Source organism: Pinus tabuliformis, chromosome 6 (assembly GCF_031772625.1).
Source record: "Pinus tabuliformis cultivar Carrire ecotype Pingquan chromosome 6, CPIR1, whole genome shotgun sequence".
In the NCBI taxonomy this organism is placed as follows: Eukaryota; Viridiplantae; Streptophyta; class Pinopsida; order Pinales; family Pinaceae; genus Pinus; species Pinus tabuliformis.
The window spans coordinates 751,366,202-751,385,470 of NC_142292.1; the positions used below are offsets into that span (position 1 = coordinate 751,366,202).

The 19,269-nt window shown below is 34.8% G+C and overlaps 1 protein-coding gene across 1 annotated transcript in view; it reads left to right on the forward strand.

The window, feature by feature from the left end:
- LOC149260914 (putative disease resistance protein At1g61300) overlaps positions 1 to 538 on the forward strand; it is a 47,521-nt gene extending 46,983 nt beyond the window's left edge. The window contains exon 3 of the mRNA XM_089380875.1: positions 468 to 538. The gene's annotated coding sequence lies outside the window, so the exon portion shown is untranslated. The remainder of the gene's footprint in view (positions 1 to 467) is intronic.
- Positions 539 to 19,269: the final 18,731 nt, after the last annotated feature.

Below are 19,269 nucleotides of genomic sequence, written 5' to 3' on the forward strand. Positions count from 1 at the left end.
TGGATGCCTTTTCATTCTAAGTTTGTTTCAACTCAAATTAATGTTTGATGATTAAGCTATACTTTTACAATATAATTAATTATGACATGAAGGATTACTATTGATTGTGACAAATAATATATAAATTATATGATTTATTAGAATAATGTAATCTTTATATATGAATCAAATATGATAACAATGGGAGAATTCATTATTGTTGATTTCATGGAATCAATTATTTCCTCTTCTGGAAATGCATCTACTCTTGTGGCATATACATGTACTTCATCATCCTTTCTTACATATATCATTGTTTCCGAGGTTGCACTCACAACTTTGCCTCATAGCTAGGAAATCCAATCTCTTGCATTTCCCTAGATTTTCTTAGTTCAATTAATAGTTGATGAAATTATTTCAATTAAGTATGGAATTCATTATATGCATAAGATTTTTCTTCTTTAATTTCTTTATTGTAACTTTTTTAGGAAGGCATCAAGGAGACACATGGATTGAGGAGGAAGGCATCACTTACAAGATTTGTCATCCCATCTGTGGTGAGTTTTTTTTTATATTAAATTAACAATTATACTTAGTAATTTTGTTTATAGTTAAATTTGTAGATTTTTCTTTTTAATGTTGTTTCATTTCTAGCCTTTAGGAAATTAACACGAACCCTCAATGCAAGTAGGCTAGGCTTCTTTAGGCTCCTTAATCATAAATAAAAGGAGATTGTAGTATAAACCCATTTTTCATGTTTAGATTCATTGGGTATTTTTAATTAAAAATTTAAGTATATATTTTATATAGTTTTGACTATTTTACCATATGAAATAGTTTCAACCATATTTTTGTAGTAGTTTTCATAATGTATTATACAAATAATAATGAAAGTCAAAATGTTTTTAATAATATGGTTCACAAGTATATACTAAAAATACTAAACATAAGTCAATAAAATGGTTCACAAAATATTTATGAATGGAAAAAAAGGTTTGAAATGAGAAAAATTCATTAAGAAAACTCCATGTTTCACTTGATTAAAACTATGAATAAACATTAAAACAAAGAATTTTATTTAGGTTCCATATCCCACCACTCGAAAGTAGTAGGAAGAAAAATAATATTTTGTAAACGAGACTAGAAGTGAATCAGATTAACATTCCTACCTAGATAAGGGTTTTAAAAGTTGAGGGATTCAAGTATTTTTTGTTTGCATTGAAAATATATGTAGAGTATAGCAAAATATATGCTCTGAATCCATTGGAACATACTAGAGATAAATAATTATTGATATTATTAATAATTTCAAGTAACATATTTGGGATAATGGATGATATGTTAAGCATCTTTTAAGATGACGATAATGTGTGGAGAATATATGAAGGTTTACATCTAAGATGTATTCAAATGATAGATGTTTCAAAGAGTTAAGTAATGTTGGATAGTCATCATAGATTCAAAATGATAAAATTATGGTGCTTTTATAGAGATAGTTCTTACTAGAAACCAAAAAAATGTACAATTACCTTTATCTTGTATGGATATGCAGATAAATAGGTTCAATTAATAATGAGGCTTTCTATTAAGAATGACACCACAAACAATAAGGCATATCATCATGCACTCATAAAATTCCTATAAGAATCAAATATTGATGGGGTCAATCAAATTGCAATGTTTGGAAACACTAAATAATTTTTAAGTATATGTTGAGTGAATTTAAAGTCGATGATGATCATCTTATACCCTTGTATTAAGTGATATTACCAAGTATTTATTTCATATACATCATAATAGTAGAGAATGATGCAATGTTGATTTTGAACAAGTGTGCTCTTCTCCAATGTTTAAGTTTTCTAATGAAAACATTGGTTATTAAATCTTATGACTAGGTTTAGTTCCACCTAACTCCTAGTCTTAGTACCCATTCTTTTTACTTGGACTCTTTCAAATTTGTTTGTTTATATATGTCTTATACAATTTACTTCCTTTGGAGTTTATACTTTTGGATATATTTGGAGAAAGTTTTCGTAGGTTTGGAAACTTTTCCTTGTGGCCCGTTGAAAATGACACCAACAAAGATTCTAATTTAATTTTCCCTTGACTTAAATTAGAAGAAAATTGTAATTCCACATGACATGACAACTTGTACGAGTTAACTAAGTTAGTTTGACTTAGTTGGCTCAATTAATTTGAGTTGAGGGTCTAACTTGAGTTATGTAGAGTGGATCCTACTTTATAGAAGCCCTCATTGAGTTTATTTTGAGTTGTAATTAATTAATTTAGTTTAACCGAGTTAAAGTCATTTAAGTTAGTTCCAACTGATGGAGGAACTAGTAGGATGTCTAGCTATGGAGAGAAACTCCAGTGTTCACCCAGTTAACTGATGATGCAAACATAAATAACTCATGCATGTGTGATATGAGATTTACCCAGTTGAGATTGGAGTTCAAGGGCAGTGTATTATTAGTTGTATAATTATCTGAATTGGACAGGTGGTGCATGCAGTCAGCAAAAGGCCTATGATGGATTGCGTATTTGTGGATGACGAATTTCCCTAATTAATAAGGGCTAATTCCCAAGGAAATAGTGCAAGAAAATAGAGACTTAGGCAAGCAGAAATTTGGTTAAGTTTTGGCCTAGGCTTGTATAGGAAGTAGAGAGACAGATAGAGATAGTGCAAAAGTTGCTCGGGATTGAGCAAAGCATTGTAATCTTCTCATATTTTCTGGCTAATGCAATATACAAAAAGCAGGGATTTTTAGTTGTGACTTTCTTGAGGAAATAATTGTGTAATGTGTTGACTGAATTCTTTCTCTTGTATTCTTCGTGATTTCACGATTGTTAATTGTTTCCACATTTTCGACAGTAGATTCAAGTCTATTGTTTTAGGAAATTACAATTAGCAGTTTGAATATACAAGGAATTTCTATATGTTGTCAGAGATGAAATCAAAATAAAAGAGAAGAATACGAGTTGGTACTTGCAGGAGGAACGCGTTTTGTAGATCTATTCTCTAGAGCTAGCAACAGGATCAAGATGGTATTCTATGGTCTGAGGCTCAAGTATGCCATTGAGGGTAGTTCAAATTAAATTTCGTGGAGGGACCTGATGGAAGCAATCATCGAAGAAACCAGATTGAAGGAGTTTATTGATAAGTACATCTTGAAACTAGCATCGACTGATGCACAAAATCTAGCATATTGGAAGAAGAGCGTAACAAAGGAAATAAGGATATTATTGGAAGGAGTTCGAGATCATATTGTCTCAAACCTCCAGAGTAAGGAGACTCCATATGAAATGTGGAAATTCTTGAAAAAATTGTTTCAGAACAAAAGTGACCATAGTAAGCTAGCTCTAAAGGAAAAGCCCAGGAAAATCATGATGGAGAACGACAACACAATACCACATTATTTGACCAAGTTCACCTAATGCAAGGATGAGCTTGGGAGTGTTGGTGTTATAGTTTCTGAATATGATCAGGTCAACCTAACACTTCTAAGCCTTCCTAAGAGCTGGAGCAACTACCAGGATTTGGTGAATGGGAGGGAGAAGCTACCAGAGTGGGGGTGTTTGTGGTCTGACTTGGTGCAAGAAGAGATAAGGTGGAACATTAGAGATGGAACCTCATCTAAGAATGATGATGAGGATAATTGTGCCTTGGTTAGAAAGATAAAGAAAGGGAAATAGAAGAAGTCCCAATCCAAAGGAGATTCCATCCAGGAAAGCAAGAACAAGGACTTGTCGAAGATTAAATGTTTTCACTGTCATGAGATTGGACACTATGCCATGAAGTTTCAACACAAGAAGGCCGACAATAATACCTCAAGAGGAGTGGCAGGTGAAGCTCTTTCTTCACAATTCGAGTTGGATTTCACCCTCATTGCATGCATGGTGACATCAGTGATGTGTAGTGTGTGGTACTTGGATAGTGGAGCATCATTCCATATGAGCAACAAAAAATAATTCTTCAACGACTTGGAGGAGAAGGACCTCCAGATGCACAATGAGATGGGAGATGATGGAAGATACAACGTGACTGACATCGATACTGTTACTTTTTAGAGGGAGAATTACTCTCCTCTCACATTAAAAGATGTGATTTATGTTCATGGTTTGAAGAAGAATTTAGCTTCAGTTTCTATGTTGGAAGACCGTGGCTATGATGTGATATTCAGAAAAGGAAAGGATTTCCTTCATCACATAGCCATGGGACAAGTGAAGCAAATCATGGTTTGGGTAAAGAACCTCTAAAAATTAGATGTGTAAGATTGTGCTGCTTTGAGCACAAAAGCAGAGAAGGTGCAGAGCTGAGACATCGTTGAATTATGACGTATGAGACTTGACCATTTGCACCATGGAGCTTTGAAGATCATGCAACAAATTTCTACAGGACTTCCCAAGGATGCACTTGAGCAGCGTGATACATGAAAAGAGTGTACATTGGGGAAGTGTAGATTTTAATCCTGTACAAAAATTACCTTCAAACGAATTCTTAAAATAGAAAAATAAACAATGGCGAGAACATAAAACAAATATACAAAGAGATTTTCCCCTAGATCCCAAAATCAGGACTACCAGATTGATTTTTCATTATATTCCTTTAAATGTTATAATACCTATATATACATGCTGAAGCATTCATAAACCAAAATCCATTAACCCTGGATTAGAATATAATTGTATTTCCCTTGACCGAATCTACAAAATATCATGGGCAAAAAACCATCATGCCTAAAACCATGGGCAAAACCCATGCAAAAAACCATGGGTAGGTCTTCCCACCTGTTAGAGGGTCCAAATAAAAAATTTCCTGGGGTATTGCCCAAGAACCCGTGCAAGGGGGCTACTGCCCACCTACAAACCCCCTGAAAGGGGGGGCTATTACCCCCTTGCTACGCCTGACGCAACAAACTGGGGGGGCTATCGCCCCATGCATGTGCAACTAATTGTGGAAATAATATAACACACACCCAACATTCTCCCACTTGTTTTCTTTTCCACACAGGGGGTCACAGGAGAAGTTATTGGAGGATACCCTTATTGTAGCCTAATCTGGTATAGGTGAAGGTATTAAAGACATTGTAGCCAAGGTATCTTAACAAAATAAATTTATTTAAAATTTGCCAGGATTTTTTCCATTAAAGGTTTTGGGGCATTTGGAGCATCACTAGTCAATCATGATACATGTCAATTTTTTTATAAATTCTTTACCTTTAAAAGGATATATATATTTTTTAATTTGAGCTCATAAATGAGTTTTTATAAGCCATATTGGTTTTCTATGTTTCCTACACAAAGACGGTCCTTTAATAAAAGTTATTGTGGCTTGAGGCCCTACTCTATGCTATTGTTGAGAATAGCAACAAGAAATGCTAAAAATAGCATTCAGAATATTCCAATTTTAATTTGTCCTTGAATTAAAATTCGAATTTAGTCTTACCATCTGCTTGGAAAATAATTAATTAATTCATCTTGAGTTAATTAGTTGGAGAAATTCAAGCTAGAAGTCTTTGTGAAGTCATGCAACAGTTATCCCTTAAATTAAGGAGATTATCCCTTAGTTAAGGAGAAAAGGATGAGTTGTATTTGAGTTGTAATTAGTTAGCTCAGTTAACTGAGTTAAGTCCAGTTAAATTAGTTCCAAACAGTTTGAGGAACTAATTATGAGTTCAGTTATTTCATGCATGCATGCATGAAACTAGTGTACTCCAGATAATTGAAGATTCTCTCATAAATAACTCATGCATGTCAGTTCAGACAAAGACCCTGTTGAGATTAAAGACAGGGACATTGTACTATCAGTTGGAGGATTTTTCCTATAAAGGAAACTCATCCACGCAGAAGGATAAGGTTCCTTGAGGATTGCACAGTTTTACAGGGTGTGAGATCAGTGTGAGTGATCAGTGTTACACTTGGTAACAGGAGGATCACCCAAGAGAAACTGCGCAAGGAAATAGGAGGCTTGGAGGGCAGAGGAGAAGGCTTGTGAGAAGCTTTGTTTGCCTGTGAGCATCCAGGAGGATTGTTCTGAGAGCTGGCTAGCTGTGAGAGCTAAAGCTTTGTGTAATTCTGAGATATTTCCACCTTTTATGATAATACAGATAGCGAGGTTTTTAGCTGAGGCTTTCCCTAGAGTATTCTTTTGTGTTTCATGTGTATTGATTCTTTTTCTTTGTTATATGTGTTTCGCTTGATCTTGCTCAAATTGATTAATCTTCCGCAAGTTTGATTGTAGAAGTAGATTAAGTATTTTTCTTTAGTTATATTGCATAATCAGATTGATCTACAGTGAGAATTGATGCATGGTATCAGAGCTAGCTGATGTGTAGAAATTTATACATGGTATCGGAGCAAAGTTTATCGGAACAGAGAACAGTATACTGTGAAGGGAAAAAATCGAAGTTTGAAGTTCTTGATTGCAAGTACAAAATAGAATTCTTATCACACCTCAAAGTTCACCAATGGCATTCAATGGCTTGAGACTCGAGTATGCCCTGGATGACAGCTCGAATTACATAGCATGGAAGGATTGCATGGAAGCGGTATTAGAAGACAATAGTTTGAAGGATTTCATTGATCAAGAAATCCCCAAGCCAGCAACAGTGAATGCCCAAGAATTGGTTGAATTGAAGAAGTGTGTGGCAAAGGCGAGAAGGATTCTTCTGGAGGGAGTTCGAGACCATATTGTCTCGAGTCTCCATGGGAAGGAGACTCCATTTTCAATGTGGAAAACATTGAAGGACCTATATCAAAACAGTAGCGACCAGAGGAATCTGGCGCTCAAGGACAAGCTTTGGAAAATCAAGTGTGAGAAGGGTGAAACTATTTCTACATATCTGAACAAGCTCACCACCTGCAGAGATGAGCTTGGTAGTGTAGGAATAACAACTGCCGATGATGACATGGTGAGTCTTGCTCTCCTTGGTCTTCCAAAGAGCTGGCATAGCTACCAGGACTCGATGAATGGAAGAGAGAAACTTCAAGATTGGGAACGATTGTGGTCGGATCTGATGCAAGAGGAGATTAGGAAGAGCACCAGAGATGGTTCTTCATCTAAGCATGATGATGAAGGAAATATAGCCTTAGCCAGTAAGGCAAGGAAAGGGAAAGGGAAGGCTTCCCATTCCAAATCAAGTTCTTCTCATGGTGGGAAGAAGATTGACAAATCTAAAGTGAGATACTTTAATTTTCATGAGATGGGTCATTATGCGACTAATTTCCCATCGAAGAAGTCCAAGAAGGGATCCTCGGTAGGATTGGAAGGTGAGGCATTAACCTCTTAGTTCGAAATGGAATTTACTCTCATCGCATGCATGGTGTCATCGATGATGTGTTGGGGTTGGTTTCTTGACAGTGGAGCCTCATTCCACATGACCGACGATAAAAGTTTATTCAACACCTTGGAGGAGAAAGACCTCAAGATACTCATAGAGATGGGTGACGACTAAAGGTTTAGTGTTTCAGGAGTCGGCACAGTTGCTTTTCAAAGGGAGCATGGAGCTCTTATCACCTCGACAGATGTGAAGTATGTGCCTGGAATGAAGAAGAATTTGGTATTGATTGCGATGTTGGAGGACAAAGGCTATGATGTTGTCTTTAGTAAGAGAAAGATTTTCCTTAGACACATCACCATGGGACAGGTGAAGCAGATCGGTTCACGAGTCAAGAACCTGTATGCTCTTGAGGTTCAAGATGCATGCAAAGCCTTGAAGAGCAAGGCAAATGCAGGAGACTTGGTGGTTGAAAGGGAGAGTAAATTACCTCTCAACATGCAACCACAAAAGAAGTCTCAGACAATTGTGGAGGAGCCACAATTGGAGATGTTGAGAGGAGACCGAGTGGAGGCATCCACTCATGCAAAGACCTCCAATAGGGGGAAATTTCGAGCCAAGTGGACAGAAGGATCACATGCAGCCATACCTCTAGGTGTGAGGTGGGGCGATGTGAAGTGATAGTCCCAAGAAGGTTGAAATTGGGTAGGGTCCATTGAGAGGTTTTATCTCATTGATCGTACCTTGCTACGGGAGCCCAAAGTACATAGTAGCAGGAGGAATCAGTGGCATTGATGCAGTCAGAGATCAAAGTGACAGAGGCTAGAGCAGTCAGATACCGAAGAGTGCAGAGAAGGATTGACAATGGTGTAGAAAGGTTGAGTCAGCATAAGCGCAAAGTTTTCAGCTGACAGAGGCAATATCAATCAAAGACTTTGATGATAGATGCATCATGCTGATTCAGGTTGGATTTTATTTTGTTTCTGGAGTTGTGGGAGCAACAACACTAGAGATAAGTGTTGCATGCAGAACACTCCAAAGGTTCAGGATCAGGAAACAGTTGAATGCCTTTCTTGTTGAGAGGGAGTGTTGAGAATAGCAACAAGAAATGCTAAAAATAGAAATGATAAAAATGACATTTAAAATATTCCAATTTTAATTTGTCCTTGAATTAAAATTCGAATTTAGTCTCACCAGCTGCTTGGAAAATAATTAATTAATTCATCTTGAGTTAATTAGTTGGAGAAATTCAAGCTAGAAGTCTTTGTGAAGTCATGCAACAGTTATCCCTTAAATTAAGGAGATTATCCCTTAGTTAAGGAGATAAGGATGAGTTGTAATTAGTTAGCTCAGTTAACTGAGTTAAGTCCAGTTAAATTACTTCTAAATAGTTTGAGGAACTAATTATGAGTTTAGTTAGTTAATGCATGCATGCATGAAACTAGTGTACTCCATATAATTGAAGATTCTTTCATAAATAACTCATGCATGTCAGTTCAGAAAAATACCTAGTTGAGATTAAAGACAGGGACATTGTACTATTAGTTGGAGGAATTTTCCTATAATGGAAACTCATCCATGCAGAAGGAATAAGATTCCTTGAGGATTACGCAGTTTTACAGGGTGTGAGATTAGTGTGAGTGATCAGTGTTACACTTGGTAACAAGAGGATCACTCAAGAGAAACTGCACAAGGAAATAGGAGGCTTGGAGGGCAGAGGAGAAGGCTTGTGAGAAGCTTTGTTTGCGTGTGAGCATCCAGGAGGATTGTACTGAGAGCTGGCTAGTTGTGAGAGCTAAAGATTTGTGTAATTCTGAGATATTTCCACCTTGTATGATAATACAAATAGTAGGGTTTTTAGCTGAGGCTTTCCCTAGAGTATTCTTCTGTGTTTCATGTGTATTGATTCTTCTTCTCGGTTATATGTGTTCCACTTGATCTTGCTCAAATTGATTTAGCTTACTCAAGTTTGATTGTAGAAGTAGATTAAGTATTTTGCTTTAGTTATATTGCATAATCAGATTGATCTATAGTGAGAATTTCTACATGGTATCAAAGTTAACTGATTTGTAGAATTTTCTACAGCTATACCATATGGTCATAAAATGAAGTTACAAGCTAGTGTATACAGAAGACACCAAGATAAGGAGCTCACAGTGGGGTCAATGTTTTGCATTATATGTCAACATTTTCTACGTGGTTTGAGCAATATTAACATTTTAAAAACTTTTTATGTGAAGGATATGGGATATAATCCCACTGTTGGGGTAATGAAAAAGTTTCATATCCTTGCATGTGATATAATTTGAATTTAGTAAAAGACTCTCACATATTTTGAGACCCTTCTCCATAAAAGTTATTTATCGCTGCCAGAACAAAGGGTTGTTGGCATTTGAACATATGTTATTTTGCATGATGCAGCGATGAACCGGGGAAAATTCTTCAGCGTTCTTTTCCTCTTTCACACCACTTCTCCTATTATCCTTCTCTTGGACCTACTCTTACTTCAATATCTTTTTACCTTGTTCAATGATTGTTCCAAATCCATGGTCTCAGACAAGCACATAATTCATGCAAAACACTTGTCTAGAAATGTAGATAATGTAAACAATGAAGGTACCATGCACAATATAATGAAGATCCAATCCAACACTGGTGTAGGTCCGATTTCATTTTTTATAGGGTCCCGGACATGTCAGTTCTTTGTAGAATCTGATGAAGGCATTAATCTAGTTATTGATTTGAATTCGTGTGCATCAGACTGGATGAGAAATCGTAGTTCTAAATTTGGTTTGCCCCAAAACTTGCATAAGTAGAAGTTTGGAAAGAGGTTGTCTGTGGAGACGGTTGTAAATTTTACTCCTATAACTACACATGGATATTTTATAAAGAATGGGTTTGATGAATTTTATGGGTCTACAAAGTGACATGAATCCCTCTATACTAACTTCTCAAAAGCTAACGTCTCCCAGTGCCTACACATCCATTAAGAACAACGGGAGAGCTTTCCATAAAATCTAGAGCTAGGGAAAATGGTGTCATGTGTGAGAAGAAATAGTCGGGGAAGGAAGGAATATATCAATATTCATTGACATGAAAGCCCACCAAAGAAAACGAGCCAAGAAATGTTGAAATGGGCAATCAATTTGCTCTGAGTTTTTACCAGTAAGTAGTAGGAAATGAATTGGTTGTATAAAATAAGGGGGGGAGAGAGATTCAAAGAAGTTTGAGGGAGGAAACTTGGAATGAAATGTAATGTAGATATCCGAACATTGAACATTCCCAAGACGAATCCCAGAGATGTATTTAAAAGTACAAGGATGACGACAATAAAACTCCAATTGTGAAGAATTCGAGATTCTTGAAAACTTTGGCTAGGGGTCCCCTTGTGCAAACTAATACAGTGGATGCTAGAAAATACTATATGTTTTCATGATCATTCTTTTGAGGTCAAAGAAAATGCAAGGAGACTTCAATATTTATTCTTCTAACATTCATCTAGAACAAATTATTTTTTTTACATTAACATATGAGGAAGACCTTCAATTAGGTGGCGTTGATGATGGTTGGGGTAGACTTCTTAGAAATAATAAAAACTTCAAATGAAAACAGACAAAAGTTGGTTTTATACTTTTTACAAATGAAAAAAACAATCCATGGTATGGAAGAAATCAATCGGAAGATAAGATGAAGAGAGCCCTCAGAATCAGCATAAATGTAAAACCACTCATATAGAAATCTACAGCTATAGTTGATTACAACTACATCCTCCTCTATTCTAGAAACCTCCAAGAGGTGCCCCAAGGGTAGTTTATGGCTTTGGAAAAAATAATTTTTGGTTGCAAGCGAGCGTGGAATACATGGCCCACAAAACCTCAACGTTCAATATTGTATGTACATGTTTCTATTTTCGGACCCACACACGATCGACATCCACCATTATATCCAATAGCATGTTTCTTTTTTTTTCTTATTACATACACCTAGAATTTTTTAAATGTAATATGAGTCCAACCAAAAATCCAAAGCAACATGTTGTAAAAACATTATAAAAGTGGGTTTTGATAATATTATATATATTTTGATTCTGAGAATTCGGAACTTCCACAGTTTTCATTTTGAGTTTTCGACGTTTCAAGTCAATACCATGACCCATCATCAGGAAAAAACCTAGAGAGAAGAAAATAAAAAATGGAGGGATAAATAGGAGAAGGATGAGAAAGGGATAAAAGAGTTGACCAACACAGTGAAATAGGTTATTTATTGAAAATTTCAATTATTTTATTTCTATTTTAATATAATAATGATAAATTTGTTTATAAAGTAAATTACTTATTAAAACTTAACCTAACTATATTTATTATAATTTAATAATAAATTCAATATTATTTTTATAATTTAATGATCTAATTACAATATATTAAAATGAGTAATAAATAATTCTATTTTACTATTATAATCTAATGACTAAACACACCAAATAAATTTTTAATCCTATCAATAATATTAATGTGAATATAGATGCTTTAATTAATTTATATAGTTACTAGGACACTCCTACCTATATAAGTAATGAATCTAAGAATTTTAAAAAGTATATTTTAATTAATCATCTTATGATATAAAAATACCTAGTGTTAATCTTTATATTAATATTCTTAATGTATTGTTATAGTAGTTAATAAGATAGATAATAAGTTAATAAGTTGCTTTGTTTTTTAATATGTGGGTTTTTTGGATAAATAAATTGACAAGGGGAGTTATACTAAATTAGAGGTATTATTAATATGAGGGTTTTTTATGATTAATATGGGGTTATTAATAAGAGATGTTATTATGATTAATAATAAATAGACAAGGGAAGCTGAAATAAGGAGATGAGAATAAAACGGGGGGCACAAAAGATAGGGGCAGTTAAGATGAACTTGGGTAGGAAAAAGAAAGGGAACCAACTGTAAGAAGGGAGGGTTATTAAATATTGGTGCAGGGACTAGGGTAGGAAAAAGAGGGGTGGGGGAGGAGGGGCTAGTGGATTGGGGGAGGATTGAGAAAAACAAGTGTATGAGGGGAGGAAAGAGAGGAGGAGAGGGGAAAGGGTGAAGATGGTAAATGGAGAAGGGAATGAGCCAGTATTTGTTCCTGAGGGAGTAAGGGAAACCAACTTCTACTCAGTTCTAAACCCCCATCCCTATTGAGATTGTGCGGATGTTTAATAATTTCAAGGGCTTCTCAATTTTTTCGATTGTACTTTTGGTTCTCATTGGAGATAATCTTGGTTTCTTCAAGAGAGATATGGTGACATATTTTTTCTGAATATTCTGCTAGGGTTGAGGATCGAGTTCTACCATTTCTGATGTCTGTGCCATGTTCTTTTAGTCTAATTTTAAAAGATCTTCCAATCTCCCCAATATAACAATTTCCACAAGAACATATGATCTTATAGACCCCTTTCTATTGGAGGTGATCAGGGCTATCCTTGACTGATTTCATTCTTTGCTTAATGGTTGATAGGGGTTTGAAGGAGGTTTTGATATCCTTGTTTCTAAGCACCCTAGACAGCTTGTCTGTGACTCCCTGAATGTATGAAAGATGCACTTTTTTGCTAGACACCTGGGGGTTTGGAACGATATTCTTATCTTTATGTCTGGCTTCTTCTCTTTTTATGTTCTTGATGATGTGTACCATTTTATACCCTAAGCTAGCAAACACTTTCTTTAAATATTTGATTTCTTCTTCAGTGTGAGTGAAGTCTGATATTCTGAACACCCTAGTGAATAGACTCTTGAGAACCCCCATTTTTTGAGCTGTGTGATGGTGAGAGTTAGCATGAAGATAGTTATCACTGTGTGCTTTATTTCTGAATACTTGTGCCCAAGCATTCCATCTTCATTTCTTATAAGGAGAATGTCTAGGAATGGTATATTATTCTTCTCTTCAACCTCCATTGTGAACTTGATGTCTTTAGATAAGTTGTTGAGGTGTTCTAGAAAATTATTCAACTCCTTGTCTCCATGTGGCCAATTTACACTCGTGTCATCAACGAACCTAATCCAAAATTTTGGCTTCAAGGGGGAGGTGTCAAGAGCCTTCTTTTCGAATTTTTCCATAAAGAGGTTAGCTACTATGGGTGATAGGGGAGATCCCATAGCCACCCCAATTGTTTGTTGAAATAATTCACCTTGGAAGGTGAAGAAGGTGGATTCGAGACATATCTCAGCAAGTTTTGCAGTTTGGAGATCTATGACTTCTTTTACAACCGAAATAGCCTCTTCTAATGGGATATTTATAAAATTTGAGCAACATCAAAACCAACAATTTTATCTCCAGGAGCCAACTTTGCATTTTTAATGAACTCCGCATAATGGTTAGAATCCTTAATAAAAGAGCTAGTGTTGCCAACAAGAGGGGACAAGATGCTGGAAACATATTTCACCAACTCATATGTGGGAGGCCCGATAATGTTTACAATAGGTCAAAGGGGGGCGCCAACCTTATGTATTTTAGGGGCATCATAAATTTGGGGGGTGATTTCACTATCAGGAGACAAGCGCTTCTTAACTTTTTCATCCAAGTTAGAGTCTTTGATGGGTTTTTTTTAACAATTCTAGTAATTTTGGAAATGGGGTTATCTTTGAGATTTTTATAGCTACCACTATTATATAGGTGGTCTTTCATTTTGGAGAAGTAATAATTTCTGTCCATAATTACTATTGCCCCACCTTTATCTGCTTTCAAGATGACAATGTGTTCATTGTTTCTTAGATTCTTTATGGCCATTAACTTCTCATGGTTTAAATTACCTTTCAAAGGTCTTTATTTACTTAAATGACGACACACTCTTGTCTAATTTGTTCTCTCTCTTCATCCCTAAGAGATTGAATTCCATATTCAAGGTTGCAAATGATTTATTCAAAGGGAATCCTTTCATAAATAGATAGTTTCATAACTGTTTTAGAAATAAGTTTCATAAATGATGGAGACAATTAGGCTGGGGGGGGGAATATGAAAGTGAAATTTTGTAGGGGTTTGGAGTCTAGTATTCAGGACTAACTTGTAATGGGGATATCTCTCTGAAATTAAATAACAATAAGAAATTTTGATTCCAACTTTGGGGTTAACTGTAGTCATTGTTTTTCCTCTTGTGTTTATCAATCCTTTATGTTTTTACTTCTCTTGGATGGTGCGAAATGCAACTAGTTGTTTCAATTTAAGTTTTCATGAATTTACTTGCATGTACTCATGGTGTTTAAATCTGAAACCCTTAATGAAGCGCTCCACATTAAGGAAATCCATTCACATCTTCTTAGTATTTTAGTATTCTTTCTGCAGAAGTTATATTCAGATTCTTAACTGCTTGGGTATGAACTTTGTCCTTTTTTTTCTCTTCAAGCCACTCTTTCAATATAAGACCCTACAACCTTCAGAGTTTTCTAGCCATTATGTTTTGGAGGCTAGGGTTTCTGAATTAGAAGATTTGTAGCAAGTCGTCATGGCCTGTCTCCCCGACCATTGATTTTAACTATTTTCATCAACATTGAGATGTCCTCAGCACTTTTTGCCTTGCATCTAGGAAATGTCTTTGGGGAAACAACATCAAATTGACACTGTTGCCAAGGAACATATTAGAAAACTTTTCCCTGGGTTTTCTGAACATTTGAGGATGATTCTTGAAGGTAAAAAGACTCAACAGTTGGTTGTATATATTCACCTATCTATTTAACTTTGGGTTTTTTTTCCCTGGGTTTTAAAATGGCAACCTATTCATTCTTTTCTGATGAGCTAATTCCAGAAAAAGAAGAGTTGATTCAGTTGCATACAAACTCTCAGAGGTGATATTTTGTTTATTTTTCTAGTGCTCCCATTTAATATACTTATCTTTCAGATGAGGGTTTAGGATTCCCAACAGAATATCCAGTTTATGATACTTAGAGTTCATAGCGAGTCAATTTTGTTTCATATTTCCAAGAGGATTTTCTTATGGAAAAATGGCTAGAAGAGGACCAACAACAACCACTTCAAGAAAATTCCAAGGTTGAAGAACTAAGCAACGCTTGTGACTGACCTGTGCAATAACATATATGTCAAGAGGATACTCAAGAAAGGGAGGAAACTTTTCATTCATTTTATGATCCAATAGCTGACTATATGGCCCCTTTCTTTTGCTAGCAACAAACATCAATTATGGGGTATATATATATATATATATATATATATATATATATATATATATATGTGTGTGTATGTATGTATGTATGTATGTATGTATATATGTATATATATATATATATATGTATATATATATATATGTATATATATATATGTATATATATATATATATATATATATATATATATATATATATATATATATATATATATATATACATATATATATATATATATATATATATATATATATATATATATATATATATATATCAAATTTTATGTGTGAGGATTTCATATGATGCATGTTTGTTCTTATTTTCAGTTTTCATAAAAGTGGAGGTATAAGGTCCAACACTCAGATGTTGGGTTGGTACCATTAGAAGGTTGACTTCAATTGAAGGAATTCAACCATGTATATAAGTAAAACCTATACATAAATAAGCTCATAAAATGAGCATTTAATTTTCAATTTTCACAAGTTTTGTTCTAGATTGCAGAAGGAAGAATAAGGATTCCATAAAAGGGAGATTTCAAAGGGATTTAGTTTTTCATAAGTTTTGAGATAAATGGGAACAATTTTAATTTAATTTGAATCCATGCCCAACCAAGGCTACTGGTTTGTAGTTATCAGTGCATTGCAGGCAAAGAACAATCCCTAGTTGGAGCCAATATGTTGTAGCTTAATCTAGTACAGTTAAAGGTATTAAAGACGCAGCCAAAATATTTTAACAAAATAAATTTATTTAAAAATTTCCAAGATTTTTGCTATTGAAGGTTTTGGGGCATTTAGGGCATCACTGATTAATCGTGATACATGTCAGATTTTTTATAAATTCTTTTCCCTTTAAAAGGAGATTTTTTTTTTTTTTTAGTTTGAGCTCATAAACGTGCTTTTATAAGCCATATTGGTTTTCTATGTTTGCTGCACAAAGAGGGTATTTTAATAAAAGTTATTGTGGCTTGAGGCCCTACTCTATGATATACCATATGGTCATCAAATGAAGTTACAATCCAGGGCTTATAGAATGCACCAAGATAACAAATTCACAGTGGGGTCAATGTTCTACATTATGCGTCAACATTTGCTTTGTGGTTTGAGAAATATTATCATTTTTTATTAAATTATGTGAAGGATATGGGATATAATTCCATTGTTTGCGTAATGAAAATGTTTCAGCTCCTTGCACGTGATATAATTTGAATTGAGTAAAAGACTCTCACAGATTTTGAGACCCTTCTCCATAAAATTTATTTATCGCTGCCAAAACAAAGGGTTGTTGGCATTTGAACATATGTTATTTTGAAAGATGTGGCAATGAACTTGGTTGAATTCCTCAACATTATTTTCCTCTTTCAGACCACTTCTCCTAGTATCCTTCTCTTGGGCCTACTCTTACATCAATATATTTTTCTCTTATTCAATGATTGTTCCAGATCCATGGTCTTAGACAAGAACATAATTCATGGAAAAAACTTGTCTACAAATGTAGATAATGTAAACAATGAAGGTACTATGAAAAATATAATGAAGAGACAATCCAACACTGGTGTAGGTTTGATTTCCTCTAGTATAGGATCCAGTACAAGTCAATTCTTTGTATAATCCGATGAAGACATTAATCTGATTGTTGATTTAAATTCTAGTGCATCAGACTGGATGAGAAATTGTAGTTCTCAATTTGGTCTTCCCTAGAACCTGCATAAGTAGAAGTTTGGAAAAAGGTCATCCATGGAGATGGGTGTAAACTTGCATCCTGTAACTACGCACGAATATTTTCTAATGAATGGAGTTAATGAATTTTATGAGTCTATGAAGGGACATGAATCCCTCTATACTAACTTCTCAAAAGCTGATGTCTCCAAGTGCCTACACAACCATCAAGAGTAATAGGAGACCTTTCCATAAAATTCGTGGCTTGGGAAAATTGTGTCACGTGCGAGAGGCAACAACTGAGGAAGGAAGGAATTATCAATATTCATTGACATTCAATCGAACCAAAGAAATTCAGCCAAGAAATGTTGAAATGGGCAATCGGGTTGCTCTGGATTTTGACTAGTAAGTAGTAGGAAATGAACTGGTTTTACAAAAAGAGGGGAGAGAGATTCAAAGAAGTTTGAGGGAGGAAACTTAGAATAAAATAAGATGTACACATAAGAACATTGAACATTCCCAAGACTAATCGTGAAGATGTATTTAAAGCTACAAGAATGGCGACAATAAAACTCCAATTATGAAGAGTTTGAGATTCTTGAAAACTCTCGCTAGGGGTCCCTTTATGCAAACTAGCACAATGGATGCTAGAAAATGATATATTTTCATGATCATTCTTTTGAGGTCAAATAAAATGCAAGGAGACTTCAAGATTTATTCTTCTAGCATTCATCTAGAACAAATTATTTTTTGACATTGGCATATGAGGAAGACCTTGAGTTAGGTGGCATTGACGATGGTTGGTGTAGACTCTTCAGAAAGAAGAAAAACTTTGAATGCAAGAAAATAAAAATTGGTTTTATACTTCTTACAGATGTAAAAAACAATCCATAGTCGATAACATTCATGCTACAAATCGATGGTCTTCCGATGGCACAAACCAATCTGAAGATAAGATGAAGAGAGCCCCTTGAATGAGTGGAAATGTAAAATCACTAATCTAGAAATATATGGCTACATATGATTACGACAATACTCTCCTCTATTCCAGAAACCACCAGGAGGTTCCCCTGAGGGAAGTTTATAGTTTTGGAAAAAATAATCATTGACTACAAGCAAGCCTGGAATACATGGTTCATAAAACCTCAACGTTAAATATTGTGTGTAAATGTGCCTGTTGTCAAACCCACACACTATCAACATCTACCATTATATCCAATAACATGTTTCGGTTTCGTTCTTATTACCTACACCTAGAATTTGTTAAATGTAATATGATTCCAACCAAAAATCGAACACGAAATATTGTAAAAACATTATAAAAGTGGGTTTGATAATATTATATATATTATTTATATAATATATATAATATTAAAACAATATGATTGAAATTTTGTTATTTTGAATCCTTTCAGAAATAGATAGTTTTGTAATTGTTTTAGAAATCAATTTTATAATTGATGGAGACAATTAGGCAAGGGGGAAATAAAAATTTGAAAGTGACATTTTGTAGGGGTTTGGAGTCTAATATTCATGACTGACTTGTAACAATGATATCTTTGAAATCAAAGAACAAGAAGTACTTTTGATTCCATATTTGGGGTTAATTGCAGTCATATTTTTTCCTCTTGTGTTTATCAATCCTTTATGTTTTTTCTTCCCTTGGATGGTGTAACATGTAGCTGGTTGTTTTAGTTTAAGTTTTCACAAATTTTATTGCAGGTACTCAAGTTGTTTAAATCTAAAACCCTTAGTGAAGCGCTCCACATCTAGGAAATTCATCCACATCTTCTCAATCTTTCAGTATTCTTTCTGCAAAAATTATATTCAGATTCTTAATTTCCTGGTTATGAATTATGTCTTCCTTTTCTCTTCAAACCACTTTTTCAATCTAGGACCCTGCAACCCTCAAAGTGTTTTGGGCATTTCTTTTTGGAGTCTAGGGTTTCAGAATTAGAAGCTTTGTTGCAATCCCTCATGGCTTGTCCCTCCAGCCACTGATTTTAACTATTTTAATCAATCTTGAGATGTCCTAGGAAGTGGTTCCCTTGTATCCAAGAACTCTCTCCGAGGAAGAAACACCCCTATAGCCTTATGGTTTTTGTGTGTATTTCCCACCATGTCAAGGCATGGCCCTTTTGTTCAAATGGGATAACAAAATTTTATATTCCTCCCCCATGTGATGGACACTAAA